Genomic DNA, 19,895 nt, shown 5'->3' with positions numbered 1-19,895 from the left:
AATATTAACTCTCAAGCGGGTCCTCCGATCGGGTCCCGGCGGGAAGCTTTCAGCCTTAGTTCAACCAACAGTTCGGGGAGGTCTAATTGGCGATCGGTGCACACGCATGCGGGTGTGTGTCATGGTTCACCCGGCTTCCGGAGTGGTCGGAGAAATTTCGACAGTCTCGCCCGGAGAAGGTGTTGAAGCTGGCGACACTGAAAAGTAATTACATAAACTCCGGTATCGCTCTGCCGGAAGATTGCCATGTGCAACGGCCACAAAGGTTGCTCGTCGGCCCGAGTAATGCCGCACAACTAATTAGATGGCTGTAAAGTGCGCATGTGTTTGTAGGTGGATTATGGTGTGAAGGCTTACAAGGCCGCAGCTTGGTAAGACTCGGAGTCGCTGGAGGAATTTACGTACGATGGACGCACTGGGAGAGATTGTGAAAAGTGTGTGAAAATTCACATCGTGTGGAAATGGCTCATTGTTTTTGACAACCCATTGGGTTTCCTAGCAGCAATCAACACATTCATTCATAGAAGGATCTTCAAGCAGGCAGAAACGACAGTGTAGGGCAACATTTTCGCACCGATGAGTATTGTAAGAGATTTTAACTATTTTTAAAATATGTTTATATTGATGTAATTTTGCACAGGTTTTGAAATGTTCTCGGATAAGCCAAAAACATTCTTGAATGACAAAGAGGCATTGTAGTACTAACTTTTGCTTGTAGTTGAAATGATGGTATAATGTTAGCCACTACGATTTGTTAAGTTAATAAGTCCTTGAATATTTCTGAAATTTTGAAATATAGATACTGGAGGTGGTATTGAGGGTAGAATATTTTAATTTTAATTTTTTTTTTTTTTTACAAAGCCATTTGCGTAAGTCATTGATCTTATTATTTGCGTAACGATCTCTTGGTCATGCCTGCCCGTTAAGGGCTTACGAGACTTTTACTTTATGTGTACGTGAGTAGTCAGTCCTCTCGTACAGAGGGCAGGTCCGTTCTCGTTTGGGATTCGAACCCACGCCGTCGAGGTGGTGAGCCCCGGCACTCATGGGTCGATTTTCTAACCGGCGCTACCGCTCGGGTGTCGCGTACTCCCAGAAGTCATACATATACACAATACATATTGGTTCAGTTCACTTCCATCTCCTGCGCACAATTATTAACAATGCAAACCGTTTGTTGCATGCTGTACTCTTCCATGTCGACTTTTCACATGCATTAACGTAATGTCAGGCGTGTTTCATTGCACCTCAACATAAAATAATCCTTTCGCACCTTTTGCAGTGTTATGGGATTAGGATAACCATAGTATGTATGTATGCGAGCAAGCGAAGGAAAATAGTAGTTTGTTTAAAGAGCTTATTTTCTTTCTCGCACTCTCACCCTGTCGGAGATGTGGAAAATCAAACAATGTTATTGTTTTAGCTCGGTGATAAATGAGCCGCCTAGTGTTCGATATTCGCTGTACCGGAGCTAATCTTCATCTCCCTCCTATTACCCGCTGGTTTACTTGCATCGATGTCCGGTTCCGGTTCGTGGCAAAAGTTATATATTGGTCAATATCTCCGCGATGGTTGGTGTTTGATGAATGTTAGCTCAACGGGCGCACTTCTCCCTCCTGGTATTCAAAACCCGACGAGGCGAGGGTGCAATGGCTTTATAATTGGAGAAATTTCAATTAATATTTCTCCACAACAGCGTCGAGGTTGTACACAGAGACCGTTGTAGCGCATACGTATTTCCGTGAGAGGAAATTGTACCGGGGAAAGCATTTCGCTAGCGTCGTGATTCGACTAGTTTTAGTTGAACGAGACGGGTGTTCACGAGTTTGAGGTTGTGGAAATGAAGTGACGCAAATAGAATTAACGTCTAATACGGCTTGTCGCTCTGAATAAAAAGATAACAAAAGAGGTATATTAATTTATGAATTGCTTCTTCTTCTTGGCGTAACGACCTCTTTGGTCATGCCTGCCCGTTAAGGGCTTACGAGACTTGTTTCCCTGTTGTACGTGGATAGTCAGTCCTCTCGTACAGGGGAGGGTCCGGTTTCGGTTGGGATTCGAACCCACGCCGTCGAGGTGGTGAGCCCCGTCGCTCATGGGCCGATTTTCTAACCGGCGCTACCGCTCGGCTGTCGCGGACCCCCATTATGAATTGCCTACATGGAATAAATCATAAGCGGATGCAGCGTTTTCTTCCAACAATACGTATCCTAGTAAGGAGTTGTTCTTTTTTCCAGTGCTATTTTCACCGGATGTGTTTGACACAGGAAGGTACGGATGAGCTTGCTGCCATTGAAGTGTTCTCGAAAGTTTGTAGATGTATGTGTTTGGCATGGCTGAGTCAATGAGCTTGGCATGGGCTGGGATAAATGAACGACGGAAATCTTGAATGTAACCATGTTTACAAACGCCACAGTTATTCATTTCGTCACATCAAGTGGGATTGATTGTGGTCATTGTTTGTTGTTTCAGGGAAATTTGTTTTACATCATTGAAATGATACACATCATACGAATAGTAAACTGAATACCTTATTTAAGCATTTAATTTTATTATAAGGAATATTTTAGATAAATTTGAACAATTTATTTTCTTAAATATTTAGTGGGGCAGAAAACAAAGATCGATTCTTCGACATAATTATGCATATCTCATATTTATCGTCACTTCAATTGATAAATACGTTGCTTACATTTAAAAAACCAAAATTCTAAAAAACATCGCAGTCATCACTATTTCTAACATTATTTTGATCATGCAACAGCCAACAGTCGTCATTTTTGTACTCAGGTCTTTAATGTTTTATTGATTTACTAGCTGATTAACCCGATTTCATCCGGGTAGAAATAAATTCCAAACTGAAGAGTGTTGGCATTCAGTATCAGTTTTCAGTTTTATAATCTTAAATTTTGCTTTGTGCTGAAAATTTTAGTATTACCCTTAGTCGACGAAACCATGTAAATATACATTTTGCCTTCATTACCTAACTGTGCTTAGTGCAAGCATTTAAAATTAATCTATTAAAGTAAGTATGAGACAAACTATGCCTAAACCACAGTTGGCCCAGGACAACAGATAATCGACGATTATTTAAGAGCCCTTTTCAATCACCCCGCGATATTTACGGTGTAAAATAGTTTTTTTATCCGTCGCATGTGTCGTAAGGTGGCATAATTTTTTTAATATTTTCTATCGTTCAGGTTATAGATAGTTATAGGCAGGAAGGAGGCATAAAAAAGTTGGACATTCCACTTTTGAAAAATTGGGTTTCTTATAATTATGTTTGGTTGAATTGATTAGACCGATTTTGCATGATTTTGTATGAGAATATGTGTTACGCAGGAGAGATGAGATTGAGCACTCAAACTGTGACCATTCGATTTAGTGACCCCAAATTGTACGGAAATGATACCCATTTTGCATTGTGACCATTGTTGAGGTAGGGGGTAGGTTGGTAGCCCCCCTTACTCCTTCCGCACAATGGATGAAAAATTAACACATGATGGCTAGATGTTAAAATTGTATGTGGTCCAATTTTTGTAAGAACCCATTCCATAATCAACGAATTATTATTATTTTTCATCACTTTAGTCGATAGGTATTCGAAAAGGGGGGAAGGAGGGCATTCGAAATAATAAAAAATTAGCTACATTAGACTTAGTAGATTTTGCGTAGCATACATGTGATAAGAATTAACGCTGTTCATTTTGAGCATTGCCATTATTTTTCTGAAGAGGAGGAGGGTAGAACTTTCACTTGAGCTGGACGCCAGAGCTTATGCTTTTTACAAATAAAACACGAAGCTGCACTCGTTACGTGTAAACTAGAGATTCATAAATTACATTCCATCCCCTCATCAGATAACCCCCCGGCCGAGCCCAACTCTGGACCGTTAAACAATTCATTTTCCAAATCACAACTTCTCAGTGATCTTGTCCGCGTTGACCCTCTTCAAACCACACACGCAACCTGGCCCCCGTTGGGTGCTTACCCGGGAAAAGCAGTCACTCGAATTGATGGTGTTCATGCCATTTTTCGTGCGTTATAATTTTCATGCAGTGTTTCCTTCATCCACTGTCCAGTGCTGCCCTTTTTTCGGGACAGCAAGGAACGGAGGTCCTTCAGTCCCGGTTGAAACGAAGTTACTCCACAAGCGGTTGGATATTGTTTTCCGAGAAAACATGCATCGTGCCATGTCCATTCCCATAGCCTCTCGTGTGCCACCCGTTCTCGTGCTGCTGTGTTGATGTGAAAATTCTGCTCACTGCCAGCTTCAACGGGTTTCGGTCCTCTTCAACCTCCGGTTCTGCCTCTTGCATTCTACATCCGGACCGGAATGTTTTGATACATCGTGATGCAACTAAATCATTCGGAAAAGAGTAACTGCACGCTTTCGTTCCGAGACTCGGCTCGTTGAAACGCAACGGTCAGTCACAAGGTCGTGAGCCTTGTGGGAGTCGCCGGCTGTCGGCTGCGTACCAGTGGTTCCGAACCTCTCTTCTCGTTACCATCTCCTGTCCAACCTCATCCTTCCAAAGGGACTGAAGACAGAATCAAACAAAAATTTCACAGCTCTCGGGCCGCAAACGAGACGTGCAAGTGAGTGGCGGTTATATTTTGCCAAATGTTCAGTGTACATACCACTTTCATCGCCATCCCCAGTGTCGTCACGCTCGTCGGTGTTGGTGATGCCGTGTGAGCAGTCGAATGTGTTACCCGGTTGTTCATATGCATTTCGGAGCGTACTGCCTCTTTTATGTTATGGTTTCGAGCGCACCATCCAGCACCCAATGTTGCGTCCGTAAAGCCCTTCCTCACCCTCAGCCCTATGACTTCCTGCGTCGTTACAAACATTGGCACACATCACAGCTGCCAACGTCGCATCGCCCAAGAGCAAAGCGAAAAAGAACGGGAATCGGAACTGATCCCATGCTATCATCATTCCGATGTTGTCTCTCCTCCCTGTATCCCCATGCCGTTTATTTTTACCGAACCTCAAACATCACAACCACTGGAGCGCATATAAACATGCATACACATTTTTGTCGGCCACCAACTTATGCCGAGCATACATAGGCTGGGAAAAGTCAACATATACATCGGGAAAAAGAAGAAAACGGGTAAAACAGGACAGAGAGAGTGCACTGTACAGAGCAAGTGGAAAAGGCTGGCCCACTCTGGATGGCGCACGGGCAGCTCTGGACCTCCTCGAGGTCCCACACCGTACCTAATCAAACGACCAATCTGGCTTCTGTTGCCAATGGACTGTAATTAATGTTGGATAAAGCACTCCACTCCGCCAAAGCTCACGGGCTCGCATACATCTCGGCCTTCTACGAACGAAGCGAATTCGTTAGTTTTCCCGAGCTGCCAGAGCTGAAATGGCAGTAATGAGAAGATTCAACAAAGAATTCACAAAACCTGGGAACCCGGTTCTGGACCGTTACGCAGGTCGTTCTCATTTGCATAAAATTGTCAGTCAGTCAATGCTTTCAAGGAGGGATGGCATAGTTTAGAGCGCTATGCAATCCGCGACTCCGGTTAAATAAGTAATCCTGGATTCAAAAATAATTTTCGTTTTATGTTATGCAAAACTAATTCAACAAGCCAGGATTTAAATTAAATTAAAGAACTTTCATATGTATTTATCACATAGACATACAAACAATGAGGCAAACAATCGTGTATTACACAAAACAAGCCACGCCAAACAGTACGTTTTGGTAGTGGGAACAAAAGTTAATGATCTAGCGTTTATTAGTTTCATGAGCAAAGCAGATAAAAAAGATCAGTTTTATTTTTTTAGTTTAATTTTTTGCTATCTTTTTGTTTTTCATTTCCAATCGTTTCTTTTTTATCGTGACCTTTGCCAAGCAATTTTCCATCCAAGTGCTTCACAATGTTTCGCCAAGTAAGCAGCTTCATGTTGCCGAAATCATGGCTACGGTCTGGCTGATTTACAAGACAACTATGTTCCTGGGTGGCCACAAACCTTCAGGAAACAGCTGCATATCGGCGGGCTTCGGTATAGTAAGAATAAACGGGTTTTCATTTTTCACGATGACGTTACTGGGAAACTGAAAAAAACCCCATAATGAATAACAGTTATCGCTCGTTGCGAATTTAACGATGAAAGGAGATTGAACAACCTGTGTTGGAAAAGTTTGCTTCGATTACAATTTCTTGTAACTTTATTTTACTGAAAAAACCGTGCTAAGCGGCGTTACAAAATTAAAAGTGTTTTAGTCGCTTTTCCAACAGAATCAGGACGATGGCTTTCTGTGACTCCTTTTTATCACTTCCTTCCGCTCCTTCTGTAGGACTTATTCGCGATCCTTTTAATCTAACTCCGAGCCATCACTAATCACTCTAATCAATAATTTGTCACCTGTCATTTACCTCATGATCAAGTACGTAAACAAGTTTCGCGATCACGTTTGTAAACAAAGTTTACATTTTCCCCCGCAGTCCAGTGACTCCGTCGGGTCGCTTGACTTCTGTTTACGTGATCGCTCGCATGTGCTCTTACGGTTCCCTAACTCTCTAGTTCTTGCTTGTGTTCGCAAGGTTCAAATAGATATGCCTTTCTACCAAACGTCGCCGTTTTAGCTTTTTTTCCACCAGCTATCTGGTAAGTAGCTATCTAACTATCGTTCGGTCCCTGTCTCAGCATAAACGCTCTATTATTCCGCCTTACAGCATGTCAACAAGAACCCGTCGGAATGATTATAAGCCCCGCCGGCTTATGGTGTCCAACAGTAAGTAAATTTCCGCTCGCCGTACCTACGAGAAAGTGAAGTGATATTAGTGTAGTGCCATTCGTAACTGCTATCGGAAGCATCTTAGCTGAGATGATCAATCTCTCTAAACATTCTCCGCTCGCTGCACTTGACTTCGTATCGCCCGACTCGCTATCACTCCAATCGAGGTTTGGCCAGCTATATTGTATCTGCATTGACATTGTGTCCTTTCCCTTCCAGGACCCGTACGGCTCCCGTCTGACCCTCACAAGTGTCTTGCTGCGTGCTGACAGTCCAACGTTGTTTCCAATGCACGATCCGTTCAAATTATCGTAGTAGATATGCGGTTGACCCTTACATGCCGTAAGAAGACTCGTTGCATCACGGACCATCTCTTCCGTCATAGCACGCCAACGCATCTCGATTCCGTCGACGACTAACTGCCTCATGTGTAGATCATAATTCACGATTCTTCGTTCATTCGTCCAGCCTTCCAACTGGCACCACCAGCCAAGGATAATCGAAAACAGTACAAGGAAACTGAGCAGCCAACGGATGTCGCATTTATCCTTGCGGTTTGCAGCCGTAGTTGACCAGCCAACGCCGGAGTTCGCATTAGGTGTCTGCTCGCATTGGCTCTTAGCGGTGAGTAATTGCTGAGTTGCCAACTGCCGCTGATGCTTAACCCGTTCCCGTTGTCCCTGCAGCTGTCGTAGCTGCTCCACCAATCTCCGACCCTGCCGCCACTGCCGCTGGCGCCGTTGAACCGCTGGCCGCCGATGTCGCTTCCGACACTGCGTCCGCTGATCGAACTCCTGCTCCAATTGTTGCGGCTGCTGCTGTGGTTGAATACCCTGACCTGAATGATCCGGTCTCAGAAAATGCTGTTGCTGACTCTGATCACCCTGCTGACTAAGATCCTGCTGCTGTGGAAGCTGATGCTGTTGATATTGTGGTCGTGACAAGGCGCTCGCAATGCTACTGCAGCATTTCGTCTCGTCCTTCAGCGAGCTAGTCTGTGGTCCCAGCTTTTGCGTGTAAGTAATGCTACACTTCTTAACACATTTGTACATTACAACGCGTTCTGTCTCGACCAGCCATCTATCATTCTCTGCTCTGTTTTCTTCTAGCTTCTTATCCTCGGACATCCTACCGTTGACAACGGTGCAACCGGCTTCCATATCGTCATTTTTCCTGATGCTGTTCGCACAAATGACGTAGCTATGAGAGCCTTCGCTCGATTCTCGTGTCGCAGATCCTCCGACATGGTCGCCCGGTTCTTGATCGGTCGTCTGCTCCTTAACAAGGGTATCAAGTGCTGTATCACCCTCAACAGTGCACTCGCAAATGTGGAAACTGTGCGCAACACCGCTGCTATTTGCGTTTGTCCCAGACCCACCGGAGCATGGCCCATACAACATCCACCCAAGAGGTGTTTTGACTGCAATCGGCTCGTGTTCTCCACCCTCAGCGTATCGTTGCGGCTGAGCCAGTCGAAAATTATCGACGCCGATGATTATTCGTGGCTTCACTCCAGTGTATGACGGCAGCGGAATGTCTTTTAGGTGTCCGTAACGTGCTGCTAGTTCCGATGCGCGTACCGATTGCGGCGGTAAAGCTAGACGCCGCATTGTATGGGCCTTAGGTATGTTGTGTACTTTCGTGCTACCAAGTGCCGAGATCTTCAGCGACAACATCATTGAGTCTTTCTCCTCTCTAATCGTATCACCCGTCCATTTTAGGCATAACGGGAATGGTTTGCCCTCCAGGTTCAATTCCTCCGCTAGACCTTTCTCGATGAACGTTCCAGTTGCTCCACTATCTAGAAAGGCAAATGTATCAACCGGTCCCTTCTTGCCGTGGACGGTGACCGGCACGTACGTGAGTAGAACATTCGCGGTACTCACCGAGTGTGTGTGGACATGTTCTAAAGCAGGCCTTCTCGGGTCGCGATACCTGGCGTCATCGTGCAACAGCGAGTGATGAAAGTATCCACAACCGTTCTTGCCACATGGTTGGGACACTTGACATCTGGATCCGTGTGATGTCAGGCATTTCCGGCATAGACTGAGGCGTCGTATCGCATTCCAACGATCTTGTGGGGCCCAGTCCAGGAACTGCTTGCAGGTTGCCAAGCTGCTGCAACTTCCGCTGCATACTAGACAAGTCGAGTCTCGTGGCGATGATCCTGCCTTCTGTCCTTCCATCTGGTGCACGTTGAGGTAATGCCGTGGTTTTTCCCTCCTGGCCTCATGCTCTTTTCTTTCCGTTCCAGGAAGACTAATGGACGGCAGCGATATTAAGCTTGCTGCGTGTACTAGCTCGTTCAACCACGAACCGAATTCTGCTAACGTGGTCCACTTTAAAGCAAGACGGTGCCGTGCCCAGTCGAGCCGCAACGTGTCCGGTAGTTTCTCTGCGAGCTCGTACAGTAGCGTAGCGTCGCACATATACTCGTGTACCCCCGCTGCGTCGATCGTCGCACACATATCTTGCACAGCTACCCCAAAATTCACTATCGTTTCCATTTTGTCTAGGCGAGGTGCTGGCATGCTCCGGATCTGTTGCATTACCTGATGAATCATGATCTCAGGCCGACCAAACAACATCCGGAGTGTATCGATGACGCTCTTCAGGTTGGCAGGATGCAGCAACCGCGATCGCACCGCATCAAGGGCCTTACCGCTGAGCGCCTTCTGCAGCCTCAGCATGTTTTCTTCATCAGTGTACCCGCACATGTCCGTCGAGCTTTCGTAGCTTGCGATGAAGATGGCCCATTCCTCGGGCCGTCCAGAAAACGGTGGTAGCTCCTTGCTTCCTCCCTGCCTCGCCAGAAGTTGGCTTTGGTTTAGAAGCATGGTGGCTCCCATCGTTTCTCGCGGCTTCGATCTATCCGAACCATCCATGAAGGTGAGGCGAGATGGTCGTGGGCCCGCGTTGAGGAATGGGGAAGTGGCAGCGGTCGCGCCAAACAATTGTCTGCTCGCCAATCCGGGAAGCACGCTCCTCACGCCTATCGATGCGCTTGTTGGCAGCCCGGCAAGCCTGCTCGGGGTCGCCATCGCTTTTTCGGCCATTTTCAACGCCTCCTGGTGGAGGTAAATACTGTTGCGGCCTTCGATCAAGCTCTTCTCAACTCCAATTTGCTCTAATTCAAGCTGGAGCATCCTTCTCTCAATCCCGATCTCGCGCCGTCGCAGATCGTTTAAAATAGTGCAATCCACCGCGGAAGTGTCTTCGCCGGTCTCACTGTGCAAAAGTGGTGTAGTGCAGTTTGTTGTGTTCTGTGTACGGTGTGGTCGTGCGGTTGAATTCGCGAGCGGGTCGGGATGGGCCTCTTCTGCCGGTGCAAGCGGCGCTTCGGACCCCGTTTCAACCGTGGCTAACGGCAAACCTCCCAACATTCCAGTCGGTGCCAGCGACTGGTCTTCCGCCATACTTCCCGCCGTGGCCAGCGGCTGGCTGAACTCTCCGCGCTCCATTTTGTATCCGTTCGAACTCTCGGTCAAAGTGCATTGACCGTAACTTTCTGCATCCACTCGAACTTGCACCCGTAACTTGCAGCTTCCACTCGCAACACTCGCGGTTTGCAATCACGCCTTTCACGTAATTTTGCTTCACCCGTGTGAAGCCCGAATCTCGTATTTTAATTTTGTAAAATGTTGGAAAAGTTTGCTTCGATTACAATTTCTTGTAACTTTATTTTACTGAAAAAACCGTGCTAAGCGGCGTTACAAAATTAAAAGTGTTTTAGTCGCTTTTCCAACAGAATCAGGACGATGGCTTTCTGTGACTCCTTTTTATCACTTCCTTCCGCTCCTTCTGTAGGACTTATTCGCGATCCTTTTAATCTAACTCCGAGCCATCACTAATCACTCTAATCAATAATTTGTCACCTGTCATTTACCTCATGATCAAGTACGTAAACAAGTTTCGCGATCACGTTTGTAAACAAAGTTTACAACCTGAATATCACCTTTGAACCTTGGTTATCTTGTTAGAATGGGCGAAATGGAAAACGAGAAATTGTGGCAGGGTTCATTCGATGTTTTGAGCCTAGGTCTGGCGGCGTAATCAATCGGACATTGTGAGTTAGTCATCGAAACGATTGACTCTATCCAAATTTAAATATGAGCTGCAACCTGAATTCTACGTAGATTAAAAATATATAATACTTGAGAATGAGACTGTAAAGAAAACTAGTAGAACATTGACTGGGTTCAACATGTTATTTTTGTAGTATAACAACTCTTCGATATAATTTGGAAAACATCTAAAGGATATTTTAGATTGTTCTACGAACAGAGATGGTTCTCAAAAGACTGTCACATCACGTTATACAAAAACATCAAATGAAGCTATCTTGATAAGGCGGGATTTGGGTTCATACTCTTAATGGTGTGTGGATATCTGCTACAACATTTCACATGGAAGGTATAGTTGAGTGGGTCGTGGTATTCAGGTTGGTTTTATAATCTCTAAGTTCAAACGGACTGCACGCTTTTTGGTTTAGATTCGAGTTTGGTGAAACAAAATTAAAAAAGATGATCTCAGATTGCTAAGAATACTTCTGATTGTAAGAATACTGGTTGGAAAAAAAACGAAAAAGTTTTTGAAAACCCTTTTCAGTCTAAACGTTACGGATAGAATACGTACATGTATACTGAAGGTGATAATAGAAGGATACAATTCCCCCAAGAACATTTCGACTCATAATTCACGCGAGGACAAATTTGATGTTGGGCCACTTGAGAAAAGGGACCCAACTCAACTTACGTTAAGATTTGGAAAATTACGAAGCCTTATTTTTATCCTTCACCAAATTTTTCGGTCATCATCTTCCAAGTTTTGGTCCCATCTTCGTTTATAGAATCCTTCATCATGTTCTGTGAGATTCTTATTTTCTTACAACGAATTTCTTGTTCGCTTCGCCACGATGACGACGCATATAACAGATAGAACGTGTTGGTAATCTGTCCACCAGAAACCTCATCAATGAGAGCAGATTTGTAAAGATTTTGAATGGCAACCAGGCGCGCACGCTTCGACGCCGTCCAGAATCAAACGAAAAACAACACAAAAAGGGACCAGTCGTCCCTTGAGCCTCGGGGATAACACATCGACCAGGCAAAACCATCGGCTTATCGGAAGCATAAATCTAGATTATGATTCTGAATGGCGCTGTTTTCATGCAACGCTCAATTCGAGGGGGTTTGGGAAAACTTTGTTGACGAAATGCAAAAAGAAAACAGACATAAAAAAATCAGGCACATAAGAAGGAAGGAAATAGTAAAAGCAGAGGAAGGAAAGAAACAAGCAACAAGAAGTAAACGCAGCCGAACGTAAGCCTGAAAACCGCTGGGTAAAATGGAATTGAACGCAAATGATTGCAAATAATACCATCAAAAAGGCGTAAAACAAGGTTGAGTCGCGATAAAACGGAGCCTTACTGCACAAAGTAATCGCTTCATCTCGGCACTTTAACGGGAACGCGTTTGATAGAGTGCGTTCGGTTTGACAGATTGTTGTCATGTGCTGTATGATTATTTCTCAATGTGACAGATCAGTATGATCAGCTTTGTTAGTGGATAAAACCACGGAAGCACATGTATGAAATTTCTCACTAGACTGAGAAGCTTGTTGTTTGAGTGAATATCAATTGGAGCACAACATAATCCGCTTTTGAAATGTTCAACGACAAATTAGCAAACAGTAGTAGTACCAGTAGTTTCAGAGCAGCTTTTATTGCCATCGTAGGTTCAGCCAAGCAGTGCCTTTGTTTGTACTCTTCAGTTAAACATCAAAGCGCTAGTTAGTCATTTGTTAAATAAAACGATCAGTGCTGTAATTATTATCGTTCAGCGGAGCTCCAATGGGTTGGTTTAAATCGAATGAAATTAATTATTTAGGCCTATGGTGTGTCGCACATTAAAACAGTGCGTAATTAAAGATCAAATGTAAACAACGTCCTCGTCTTATGCAACAACTCCTCGACGAAACATATCTATGTTCCTACGAGCGCACTACACTACACGTAGCACCTAGCCCTGCTCGGCAACAAGGGAAATCTAGGAAATCCCATGGTAGGGATAGTGCTGTCGAAAGTTTTAATGGAATCATGTGAACCGAGAAGAAGGTTTCGTATCGCTCGCAGGCAATCATGACGAAAGTTTCGATCCGTTTGCCGACTGAAGGATGGTTTTATCGTCCTTATTAGCCAGCGTTGGTAGCGCAACGGAGGTGAAAATGGGTGCAAAACTTTCTTCCCGAAGTATAATGTTGATAAAGGTGTGTCACAATTGTAGAAACATTGTAAGACGCTTTGCATGTTAACTCTTCTGACGTGGGTTTTAAAAACGGGTTTCTTTCAGCTTCGGAAGGCAAAGAGTTTTTGATACGAACAGAAGATTTGATACGAAATGGGTCGGATGGGTAAGTAATTGGAAAGTTTAAAGATTCTTAGAACTTAAATGGAGGCGCGTGGTGTTTTACTTTATTGCGAGCCGTTTTCGTTATATTTATGAAATTAGTTAGAAGCTCTGCTTTGGGTGACCTCGTTTGTGACGCTTCCAACAGCAAATTATCACCAAGCCAGTCAAGTGCAATTGCCAGTTCATATAACCAACAGAAAACAATGCAACGCCCTCTGCCAACAGAGGGACAATTAAATAATATCAACGTGGGAACCGGTTCATCATAAAATGCGTTTCACAGTACCTTGGCATGATCGAGAGTCGATGGTTGATTTACATTTCGGACATATATTCCCTGCGTTGAGACTGGCGTGCGTGTGTGGTAGTAAAATGTAATTTGTTGATTATTACCGCTCATCCTGGGCTCCATTTCCTAGACACCTTCTCCACCCATAAGAACGACTGTCAACTATTTGCATACGTATGCCAAACACGCTCCTTTACCAAGCAAGTTGGTGAGAGTTGAAATGCAGAACTTGCCAAACGATTTGTCCATTCAGTTTAATGCAGTTTTCATGAGCATCAAATGCATTTAGTAGTAGCAGCAATTGACGCTAATTACTTCATCAAAAACAAGTAGTATTGGTAGATGTCCCTCGATTTTAAGTAGGTGATTTCGGCTGGAGTTGGCCAGCATCCGGTTTCCGAGGAGACGCGAGGTCGTTTTGTGATTGCTCTGCTGGAACCGAGTCAGCCGGAAGTCAGCAGTCATCGGTCGGGAGTGTGGAAAACGGTTGAAAATCACTCATTTTCGCAAACCCTCCCTAGCCTTTGTTTGTTTGTATATGTGTGTATATGTGCGCCCCCCACCCGACCATTTAACGTCCATTTAACGTCACCTTGATCGGCTACGTGTATGCATCTCACAATGCTTAAAATTAGGTTAAAGACCTTGGACCTTTGGAAATATATCGAGAGTTAGAAATCCGCACTATCGAAAATTAAATATAATTCAATTGGAATATTTAATCAAAAAACTAATTGCCGCTGCCACACAGACCGCGTTCCGCAGCGCGTTGTCAAATTTGACAACGCAGAAACTACTCGATTTGCTTGATCCTAGCGCGTTTTGCGTAGCCGCGAAGCCTCTCGCTCTATCTCAAAGATGTCCCGTTCTACCGAAAGCTCTGATTTGTCTTTTCAAAACAATTCAAATATTCAACGTTAACTATAACGGACAACTAAACGAGTGTTCTAATATTCTCGTTTCAATGATAGGGAAACTGTATTAGGTCGTTATAAATTTACACTTATATATGCGACGTTATGTTTTCCATTCTATGAAGACATTCTACAACGTTTACTGATAATGGTTTTATTATATTGATAAGATGTGAACGAAAGGAAGGGATGGAGACGTTGTAGTCAAACAAGTGGCTAGAACTATTGAAGGAATACATGGCGCAGACAAAATGGATCATTCTGGGAGAAATGTGTACGGCTGGTGGGAATAAGGAAAGGTGACCTTTCCAGAAGGATATAGGAAGGGACATAGAGAGGAATATGGGACAGGAGTTCCGGAGCGTCAGTGGAGTGCAGGAGAAGTTGGGCGATGAAAGTAGCTTGAGTGTTCCGGTGGCGAGTCTGAATCGAGGATAGCCCCAACAATTGACACCGCGACTCGTAAGGCGGGAGGGAGGAGGCATTGCTGCCGAGAAGACGGCTCACCGCCAGACGCGTGAAGCGTCTCTGCACCCCTTCTAACCGTCCCACGGCAATGACACCTGTTAGGGTCCATACCACGGAAGCATACGCGAGCATCGGTCTGACCCAACAACAGTAAAGCGCCAGCAAGCAGCGCGGGTCCCGCACCTCCGACGCTAGGCGAGATATAAGCCTGTCCGCAGAAGGACAAGGTGACATCCAGCCACACCCCAAGGTCCTTGATAGCCGACACCCGCGACAAAGCTACCCTACCAATATAGTAGTCGTGGGTCACCCCAGCGGCTCGACTGAAGGATATAACACAACAATTAAATGTGCAAAGCGGTTGAGGGATTCTTGAAGGAGTATGAAGTCGTAAGGAGAGGATATGGGAAGGAATAATTTTACATCGTCAGCATACAGCAAGTGCCCGTTATTAGGCACCACACCAAACATCCTCGCTGATCTCCATCAGGTTGTAAGTGTGGATGTCACGGGGGGTATGAGCAAGGCCCGTAGGGCCAGGGGCCACCGACTGAGCCTGGCCAACAAAAACGCTTGGACAGTGCATGGTGAAAAGTTTACAGAAGCCTTGAGGAGAGAAAGCGGTCTCTGCGGTGAGAGACATGGAATGGGAAAGGCGGGAGGAACCGCGCTGGGTGCCGGATGTTAAAGTACCCCCAAACAAGAAAACACATCGAGGGAGTTAAATAGTTTCTAGAAGTATTCCTTCCATCGTTTTCACCATTGTCAACACGGGAAAGTAAAATCGAAATAAGAAACATTTATTATCCACATGGAATTTTGGAATAATAAACAACTACAAATATCGCGAATAATGAAAACCATCTTAACACGAACAATAAACAATAACATGGTATCGTTTATTGAATAATTAACTTCATATCAATAATTGTAACGTCCCTTTTTTTGAAATTGAAGGCATTTCTGGCGTTCAAAAAAAGTGCTCGATCCAAATTTTTTGACAACGCGCTGCGTTGTCATTCCCATACAAAACGAAAAACCCACCATTTCTGGGTTGAATACTTGACGCGGTTTAAAAAGCTCTGGAGCGGTAGAGCTTGAGATGCTGCGGCAACCGCGGTGTGTGTGGCGTGCCCGAATAATTTAAATTTAACAGTGTACCCTCTTGTTAATTGTAATGAATTGTTTTAAGAATCGTTTATCTTTTTAGTGACTTTTCATCTAAATATCTTTTATAGAATTCATTGCACGTAGTTGGCCTTTAAAACTTTCATGCAATCAAATGTCACAAACGTGTTATTTCTAAATACTATGATACTTGAAACAAAAGCTAGCATCATTTCAGATTAAACGACTAAGCACATAAGAATTCTGACAATTTCATACTCTGGGTATCGTTGAAATTGTAATTTGTTATGCATGAAACAATCAAACATATAATTGACTGTTGTGTACAACATAACATTTGAAATAGTCTTACATTTTTAAAAATAATCTAACAGTTCCTCGTATTCCCCATTTCACTTTCACTAATAATCCTTGAATTGTGCAAATAAACATAAATTCAAATAACATTCTTCAAAAATTTTTGATGAAGGGTTGATCAAAAGCTGGGTGCAAATCGAACCGTACAGTTCTTATAGTTACGCACAAATTAAGGCGTAAGCATATTATAAGATCAAACGTACAACTATCTCCAAGTAAAAGCCTGTGCTTCATTCATGAATAGAGTCGGGATGCTACGTACACAAAGGTCAGGTACTCCGATTCCGCCTGAGCACTGTGGCTATACTTTCCGTTCCGGTTCAGTGAAGAGCGGAAAAGAGTTCAACCAAGTGCTCGGTACTTAGGAGATTAATGAGGACAAATTACTTTGAAGTGCAACGATACGTGCAGGGTTAGAAAAGGGATCGGTATCGGTTCACGGATGGAAGCAGTTTGTGGACGTAATATCAACGAACTCGACATGCGCAGTCTATAAGAGTGATTGAACTTGTGGTGTAATATAAAAATAAAAATAAAAAGATCTCACACCGGAAGCCTTAGGTACGTCGTTAGCTGTAAGTGGTTAGCACATAAACGCAGACAACACATCCCAACGGAAATGTATAGAACCCAAGTAACATTTCCAAGACCTTATAAACTTTAACAAGTTTTATCAATGTTTTAACATGGGTGTACCAAGTCCAATTGGTTTTATAGAAGTTTCTCAGCAGGCAAAATAGTTTTAATAATTTTGACATCCTTAAAACCTTTTGAGGATAGCTATAAAACCGCTCATTAAGTCTAAAATCTAAGTAGACTTGAAGAGTCTGTAAATACGCTGTTAAGTCATGAACAACATAGTTAGAACCATGATAAAACTTAAAATGTTACTTGGGAAATAATGTATCCAGCAAGTGACAGCATCGTCATCAGCCGAGTAGTTTCTGTAAACATCATTGTTCCGAAGGAATGCGGGACTTTTCAGGCAACTCTAGAGCTGTTCGCGAACGTTGCAGACCGTTTGCATGCTTTTGCCGTTTGCTTTTCCTCATATTGCATGTTTGAATAGTTCTTGGTCAGAAGTTCTATTTCTAGTCCAATGTAACCGTCAATAAAGGTGGACAGGGAAAGTGATTATCAGGACCAATTTAGGAAGCGTGGACGTTTCAGTAATTGAAATCTTTGTTTTGCAAAATGCAGCAAAATTGTGCTAAGTATCGATTTTTCTGGTCAATGGTTTTTGTGCTGCCAAATTGAAAGCGCAGTACGGTGTGAAGTGAAGGATATTTTAACTCCTAAATTGTGTTTGTAACAACCCTGACTAAAGGGCCACTGGCAGATTTATAGACTAGTAAAAACGTCCCGCTGGAAAACATCTACTTTTGTTGGTTCAATCAACAAAATTTAAATGAGGCAAGCAGCGTTGAACATGACCAAAGCCCATATCGAAAAGGCATAGCCTAGCCAATCATTCAATGCCAAAGAACACCTTCGCCCAATCTGATCCCATACAGATATAAGAAAAACAAATTGTCACACTGTACCATTCCCAGCATTCTTCGACTCTCGAACGATACAAACCACGGTCGTTATACGAAGCACCCTGATGTTGATGAAAGATGCCTCGTTCGACGATACATGGCCGTGCCAATGAATGCCTTGCACATCAGATGGCAGCATTTCCATCCATTTGCGGTTCGTTACGGCCTCTGGACAGTTCGGTACACATGTTGCGATGTGCGCCGGAATTCGTTATCTGGTTAGTTAGAACAACACCAAAAAACTCCCATCACTGTTGACATATGTATGTTGGCATGAATGTACTGTTCATAGAAGCGTCAAATGACAGGAGAAATGTCAAACCGCGATGGTGACAAGGATGCACCTCTATATGTATGAACTTTGACCATCTGAATAAAAGCACGGCGAACGCTCGGCTCAGTGTCAGTCGTTTGTGTATCAGCCATAAAGGATAACACGCTGGTGTATTTCGTTCAAAGTTCAACAGGTTATGGGCCCAGGTGAAATGGCGGATACGCAACGGTTTATGGTGCCTAAGTTGACCAATCAAAACTACCAAACGTGGAAGTTTAAAATGCAAATGCTCCTCGAGCGTGATGAGCTTTGGTGCACAATTGGCGAAGCAAAGCCGGAACCAGAGACACCGGTATGGAAGCAGAAAGATTCGAGAGCACGTGCAACGATTGGGCTGTGTGTCGACGATAGCCAAGTTGGGCTAGTGCGTGACGCAACGTCTGCAAAAGACGCGTGGGATGCCATAAAAGGGTACCATGAAGCGGGATCAGAAGTGTACCTGCTAAAGCGGCTGACGCGCTTAGAATTAGCAGAAGGCGGGGACATAGAGAATCATTTACAAACGTTCTCTAACTTGGTCCAACAAATCGCAGATTTAGGAGAGCCAATACCCAGAAAATGGCAAATAGCGATGTTGCTATGTTCGTTACCGGAATCATACGATCCGTTAACTACCGCATTGGAACAGATTTCCACCAATAATTTAACCCTAGAGTTGGTGAAGAGCAAACTTCTAGCCGAAGGAGAAAAACGACGTGAACGTTCGGGAATAAGTTCGGCAGAAGGCAAAGTGTTTCAAGTGACGACGAAGAACAAAGTGAACAGGAACAAACCAAGTGTAGTGTGCTTTCATTGTGGCAAAGCCGGCCACATGAAAAGAAACTGTCGTTTGCTTAACAGAACAATGCAGGAAGCAAAACACAATTCCGCGAAAGTGACGGTGAGTGACGAAGGACCGGTGGCTTGGACTGCAAGCAAAGGCCTACCAGGAAACTGGTATATAGACAGTGGTGCGTCGCGGCATATGACGAATGATCCAACGTTCTTTGAAATTAAAGTGAATTGTGCGGAAAGTAGTGTCACACTGGCCGATGGAAGCAAGGCGAAAATTGAAGGTGTTGGATCAGGAACCCTAGTATGCGTGACAAAAGATGGCGAACAATTGGCCATAAAAGTTAGCGATGTACTTTATGTGCCCACACTGGAAAGTGGCTTAATATCGGTGAGCTGCCTAGTGAAGAAGGGCATGCGAGTAATTTTCGAAGAAAATCGTTGTCTTATCGAACAAGGAAGGCGAGTTATAGCTGTGGCAACAAAACTCGGAAGTCTTTATCACCTGTGTATCATCGGCGAAAATGCGTTGGTGAGTAGAACATCACCAAATCATTGTCTACATTTATGGCATAGACGGCTTGGTCATCGAGACCCACAAGTAATAAAGACATTATTCGGCGATAAGGCGAAGTTGGAAGAACTGAACATGACAAATGTCTGCACGAGTTGTATAGAAGGGAAGATGGCCCGATCCCCATTCAGAAGAACAAACAAAAGAAGTGAAAACAAGTTGGACATTGTTCACACGGACGTGTGTGGTCCGTTTCCTCACACACCGAGTGGTCACCGTTACTTCATCACATTTATAGATGATCATTCGAGAATGGCGTTCGTTTACCTTATGCGGCAGAAGTCAGATGCTAGTGAAATTATTCAGAATTTCGTGGCCTTCTGCAAGACACAATTCGGGAAAACACCC

Source organism: Anopheles coustani, chromosome 3, assembly GCF_943734705.1.
Source record: "Anopheles coustani chromosome 3, idAnoCousDA_361_x.2, whole genome shotgun sequence".
Classification (NCBI taxonomy): Eukaryota; Metazoa; Arthropoda; class Insecta; order Diptera; family Culicidae; genus Anopheles; species Anopheles coustani.
This window is presented reverse-complemented; position numbering follows the sequence as displayed.